The sequence below is a fragment of the Corapipo altera genome, unplaced genomic scaffold (genome assembly GCF_003945725.1).
Source record: "Corapipo altera isolate COAL_440 unplaced genomic scaffold, ASM394572v1 126, whole genome shotgun sequence".
Classification (NCBI taxonomy): Eukaryota; Metazoa; Chordata; class Aves; order Passeriformes; family Pipridae; genus Corapipo; species Corapipo altera.
The window spans coordinates 3,249,275-3,255,274 of NW_020884937.1; positions in this window are offsets into that span (position 1 = coordinate 3,249,275).

Here is a 6,000-nt window from a genome sequence, read left to right on the forward strand (position 1 = left end):
AGTGCAAAGCTGCACAATAAATGCCCCTCCTGCTTTTGCTCTGCTTTGTCCCTTCTTCTGACGAGGAAAAATGAACCAGGCAAATGCTCTGGCTCATATTTGGTTTTCACAGACTCATGGAATGGTTTGGGTTGGAAGGGACCTTAAAGCTCATTCAGTTCCAACCCCCTGCCATGAGCAGGGACACCTCCCACTAGAGCAGGTTGCTCACCTTTAGAGCAAGAAGAGCAGATTGGAGACGATGGGATGGGAGGTGGATCTACCTCTGGTTTTAACTCCCACCAAACCCTTCAGTGCTACTCCCTGACTCCTTCAGCTTCCCAACTGACCTCTCATTACACTTCCTGGAATCGGGGAATGAGAAATCTCAGGCTCGAAACCTCCCAGCCAGCCCGGCCGGCCCCTTAAGGAGCTGCTAATGGGAGTCGTAAAGCCGCAGTAGCCGGGGATGGAGCAGCGTTTTGACAGCTGTTCCCGCAGAGGAAGTGGGTGAAACGGGAATGCATTGTAAGAAATTGGGATTAGAAACAGTGTCAAACGAGAGATTTCACCTCCAGAAAAATAAAGCGGGTTTCTCTCCCCCTTCTCTCCCGTTGCTTCCCTCGGTGTCGCTGCTTTGTGGTGTCATCCTGCAGCTGTGGGTGTGATGAGCCCTAAGTAAAATCCAGTAAAAAATAGAGGTGCCTTTAGTGTAGGAATAAATAAAGTCTGAGCCTCTTACAGGCTTCCAGATACACTCAGGGATGTATTTGGTGTGGAATTGTTATGGAATCCATCTAGGAAACGAATGGCTGAGAACGAGGAGGAAAAGAGAGAAAATAATGCTTGGGCAAATTTTGTACAGAACTTCCTCTTAAATATTCATGAAAGAGGAGAATCTGACTGTTAATGGAACAAAAATAATATTAATCACCAACAGATGAAATGGAGGAGTCAGGTCCCAGAATTATGGAATGGTTTGGGTTGGAAAGGACCTTAAAGGTCATCTCTTTCCACCTTCCACAGGACCAGGTTGCTCAGAGCTCTGTTCAGCCTGGCCTTGGACATTTGATATTGATTCATCATCATCATTAACACAAGATGTCTTGGTGCTTTTGAAATCTCTTTGTAGAGGTTCTAACTGAGTTATTTAAGAGACAGATGTGATTCCTACTCCTTTTTTCAGTCTAAATAGAATTACAGTCACAGGGCCAGAGAGGTGAAGGAGGGCTAAAAGTGAGATGAGACTTGCCCAGACTCAAACCTTCCTCTCTCTGAGAACTGCTCCTGGGACCAGTAAGTGCCCTCAGCATTATTTGAGGTGTGGGGGAGCTACAGGTGACCAGGAAAGGGACATTTCAGAATTCACCTCCTGCCCTTCTGCTGTGGGATGTAGATGGGATAGCAGCACGATTTCGGTGTTTCCCAGTGGATTTGCTTCCAGCTGGCTCTCCAGGCTCACACCAGAATCTTTCTCCTCCACTTCTGCCAACCACCAGCCCTGGCAGTGGGAATCAAAACTGGCTGGAGATGACACTAAATGTTTGAGTCCCTCGTGTGCTGTTGGCTCCAGCACTAGGGGGGGGGGACTGTAGCCAGGCTGATAAATGGTTTAACTGCTGTCAAATCCACATGGAGCACTTCCCTCCTTTGTGCCTGTTTGCCTTCCTTTATTTCTTGTGAGGAGTCCCTGGGGTGTGTACCCAGCTCAGAAGATCTACAAGGACATAGTGAGGAGGGGGTTTATTTGTAACTGAATTTTATTCCTGGATTACATTGGCCATTAACTTTGAATTTTCCCACTTTTTCTACCAGCTGACGTTTGGAAAAACCAGGGAAAAAACCATCCTAGCTTTTTTTTTTTGGACCCTTTAGGCAGCCCAGCTCCAAGCCCTGGGATACAGAGTTAGGGAGAGGAGTTGCTCCCAGCTACTTGGAAAAGAGGAGGAGCCATTTCGCTCTCTACATCCTCTCCCAGGTCATCCCTGCTCCTACTTCTCCTGCTTCCAAGAGTCCCACTGAGGGTGTAAGGAGCGAATTTGACTTTCTGGCCCCAGTTAATTAAACAGAGTTCTCATGCTGATGCCACCTGGCACAAACCAGCCCACACCCACCCTGTTAAACACCCTTGGCCTTCCAGAACAAGGTGGCTCTGTGCAAAATGTCCCCTGGGAATGGCCCTTGGCCCGTGTTAACATGCCCAAGGAATTGCTCGGGAGCTGTGCTTCCACCTGAGCCCAAAGCACACCAGGGATTTTCTAATATCCTGACAATATATTTGACCACGTTCCAGCGGCCAGGAATGTTCCTTGCCACTCTTTTTTTTTAAGTGTGCTAAAATGGAGGCAGAAACTCAAGTGCTCCACAAATAATCCTCGCGAGCCAAGCCTGAAGTTTTCGTTGGTTGGTCCTTTTGATTCTGCTGGTGGAGAAACCACATTTCAGGAAGGTTGACCTTCCTGGCTGGCCAGGATTAAAGCAAGGCCCAAGTCCAGCACATTTACCCCTGAAGTGGTTTCTTTAATGGTGAATAAATATAATTAGACCTTAAAAAACTCATCACTTTTTGGCTAAAACGCGGCCAGACCTTGAAAAAATCCTCTTGTCAAGCGAGAACCAAACTAGGAGTAATTAATTTGGGGGCTTATCAGTGTTTGTAGGTCCCTAAAATCCTCCCACTGCTTCATTCCACATGCTCAAGGACTGAACTGCTGTAATTCCTTTAATTACTTAACTGAGGTACCAATATAAGGAATTATATTTAATTACTTAACTGAGGTACCTGTATAAGGAATTATATTTAATTCTTTGAAGTACCTATATAAGGAACTATATCCAATTATTTAACTGGGGTACCTACATAAAGAATTATATTCAATTGTTTAACTGGGGTACCTATATAAGGAATTATATTTAATTACTTAACCGAGGTACCTATATAAGGAATTATATTTAATTACTTAACTGGGGTACTTATATAAGGAATTATATTTAATTCTTTGAAGTTCCTATGTAAGGAACTATATCCAATTATTTAACTGGGGTACTTTTATAAGGAATTGTATTTAATTACTTAACTGGAGTACCTATATAAGGAATTATATTTAATTACTTAACTGAGGTACCGATATAGGGAATTATATTTAATTACTTAACTGAGGTACCGATATAAGGAATTATATTTAATTACTTAACTGGGGTACCTATATAAGGAATGCAGGTGGAATAACCTCCCCCTGTGGTTAATGGGGAGATAATCAGTGATAATCAGAGGTAGGTGCTGCCTTTCCTACACCTCTTTATCCCTTGACTGTTCCTACCTTGTGTTGTCAATATGTGTCTGTGCTGGCACTCAGGTGTTTCTTCCTTGCCTGTGCTTTCCCTGGAATTGTCCAAAAAAAATGCGTGGATGTGGCACTTGGGAGATGGTTTAGTGGTGCTGGGTTAATGGTTGGACTTGATGATCCTACAGGTCTTTCGTAATCTTAATGATCCTCTGATTTCCACTCACATATCCTGTAAATTTAAAGGCTGGCAGCATTCACTGCAAGAATTCCAAACCCAGGGACTGATAGGAAACCTTCAGGAGTCAACAGGCAGACCCTGATGGGCTCAGATCCCACCTAATTTTCGGGTAGCAATTATAAATATTAGAATTCAAGTCCACAGCCTGTTTTCCAGCCCGTTTTCCACCTCTCCTTCCATGATGAACTACCCAGAATGGCATTTCTGTCCTGGCTGCTCTTTCATCTCTGGCCTTCTCAGCTTCCCCGGGCAGTGTTCATTTTCAAAGTGCTAATTACGAGGGCACTCATCATAAATTATCACTCATTTCTCCCTCTCACTTGCAGGGGAGGAATTCCTTGAGGGATTAGGCCAGGTTGGACAGGGCTTGGAGCAACCTGGGCTAGTGGAAGGTGTTCGGAACAAGATTGTCTTTAAGGTCCCTTCCAACCCAAACCATTCTGGGATTTAATGATTCTACTCCTTAAAGGCTCCCTGTGAGTGATATCCCGGGAGAACTGGGGGAGGGCTGAGGGAATGAAGTGAAAATGAAGGTGGTTTGGCACTGGATGAACCTTCAGCCCTAAGGAATCCCCCAAAATCCCCTGGGAAATCCTACCAGTTAACCCTGCTCGATGGCTCAGACAGAAGGCTGAAATCCCACTGCTTTTTGGAAGAATTAAAGATGAAAAAACGGGGTTAATTACTTCTAATAAGGTAACACTTGAAGTATTTGACACAGCTTAAAAAAAAAAAAAGGCATAAAAAAGACATTTGAGGCACCAGTGAGTGTCCTTTGCCTGATTTGGTGTCTTGGGGAAACCTCCCAGCCATCGAGGCTGCTCTGCTGTCGTGTTTTCCACGAGGTTCCTCTCTCTTGTTCTTCTGTTTGTTGTCTCCCTAGGCAAGGAAAATCCAACAAAAGCCCAGGTTTCCCTTCCTCGGGTGGGAATGACCTCCTTTGTGCCTGTTTGCCTTCCTTTATTCCCTGTGAGGAGTCCCTGGGGTGTGTACCCAGCTCAGAAGCTCTACAAGGACATAGTGAGGAGGGGGTTTATTTACAACTGGGTTTTATTCCTGGATTGCATTGGCCATTAACTTTGAATTTTCCTTCTTTTTCTACCAGCTGACGTTTGGAAAAACCAGGGAAAAAGCCATCCTTGGTTTTTTTTGGATCCTTTAGGCAGCCCAGCTCCAAGCCCTGGGCTGATGACGGTCTTGCCCAAACCTTGCTGGGTTGAGTTTTCCATGATTCCCTCTCCCTGCTGGGCTGGTCCATCCCAGCTCTGATGGCACTGAAATGTTATTAATCATCTGCCACCACGAGAAATTACTTTACAGGCAGTCAAATCATTTGTTTCCTGATTTCCAGGTCCCAGAGGAAGGAATTCCAAGTCGCATTTCGAGGTGGTGGGAATCATCAATCCCTCAATCCTACGTGCTCCAGTGGGTGTCTCCTGCTGTTGATTCCCTCAGGGATAGTTTGTGGAGCCTCTGAGTGATTTTAAATACTGAATAAGCAAAACAAAAGATGCCAAATGCCTGGTTTGTGTCCACCTGGTTGGTTCCACGCAGGGAAGTTGAGGGTTTTTTTTGTGGCAGTAAATGGAATTTTGATTTAACGGTGCTGCAGTGGGAAGGTTTTGCTGGTTCCACTTTCGGTCATGAGAGTGCAAAGTAAGGAGGGAAAGGCACACGTGAATTTTTCTGAAGCTTCAGCAAGGCTTGGTGACAGAAAAGGAGCTGGAATGGGATATTCCAACAGAATAACCAGGACATTGGTGACAAGTGACTGCAGGGGATTGGAGGATGTTTTGGGTTGTTTCTTTTTTATCTGTGCAAAAAGCGATTTTTTTTGTTGGTAATGTGAGGAAAAAAAAAGTCAGAAAATGTAAGAATGTCTGAATTCAGAATTCTGCCTGATTCACCAGCTGTGATTGCCTCGTGAAAATCCAAATTCAGTTATTTCTATTCCCACTTTTCCCTATGGGAGTGGCCTCCTGGTCGCACCAGACTGTCCTAAAGCACACATGTCCCATCCCTGGGGGTTGTGGGGAATGAACTGGAGGGAGCTTGGGCTGTGTCAGAGCAGTGACAGGACACATTTGAGCTGTGACCCTCATTAAAAAAATAAATAAATAATATTTTCATTGCATGGAAGTCTGAAGGAAAGGATGGCAGGGAGGAAATTTGCCAAAATGAGCAATATTTTAATGAAAATCAGAGCGTATTTTATTAAAAAGAAAAGAACTGAGTTGAAAGCCAAGTTCTCCACTGCAAATATTTATGGGAATTTTTGGTCACCTGCACATAAAAGGGCCCTCAGGGAAGATCATCACTGTTATACTGAAGCTTCCTGATTCCATTTCTTTCCTGTTTCCAGAATCAACCCAAACCACCTCAGTTTTCCCTCTCATTCCCCTGAAATCATTTGGCACCTGGGATGAGCTGCAGCACCTTCTTTCTCTCTTCTTTCTCTCTTCTTTCTCTCTTCTTTCTCTCTTCTTTCTCTCTTCT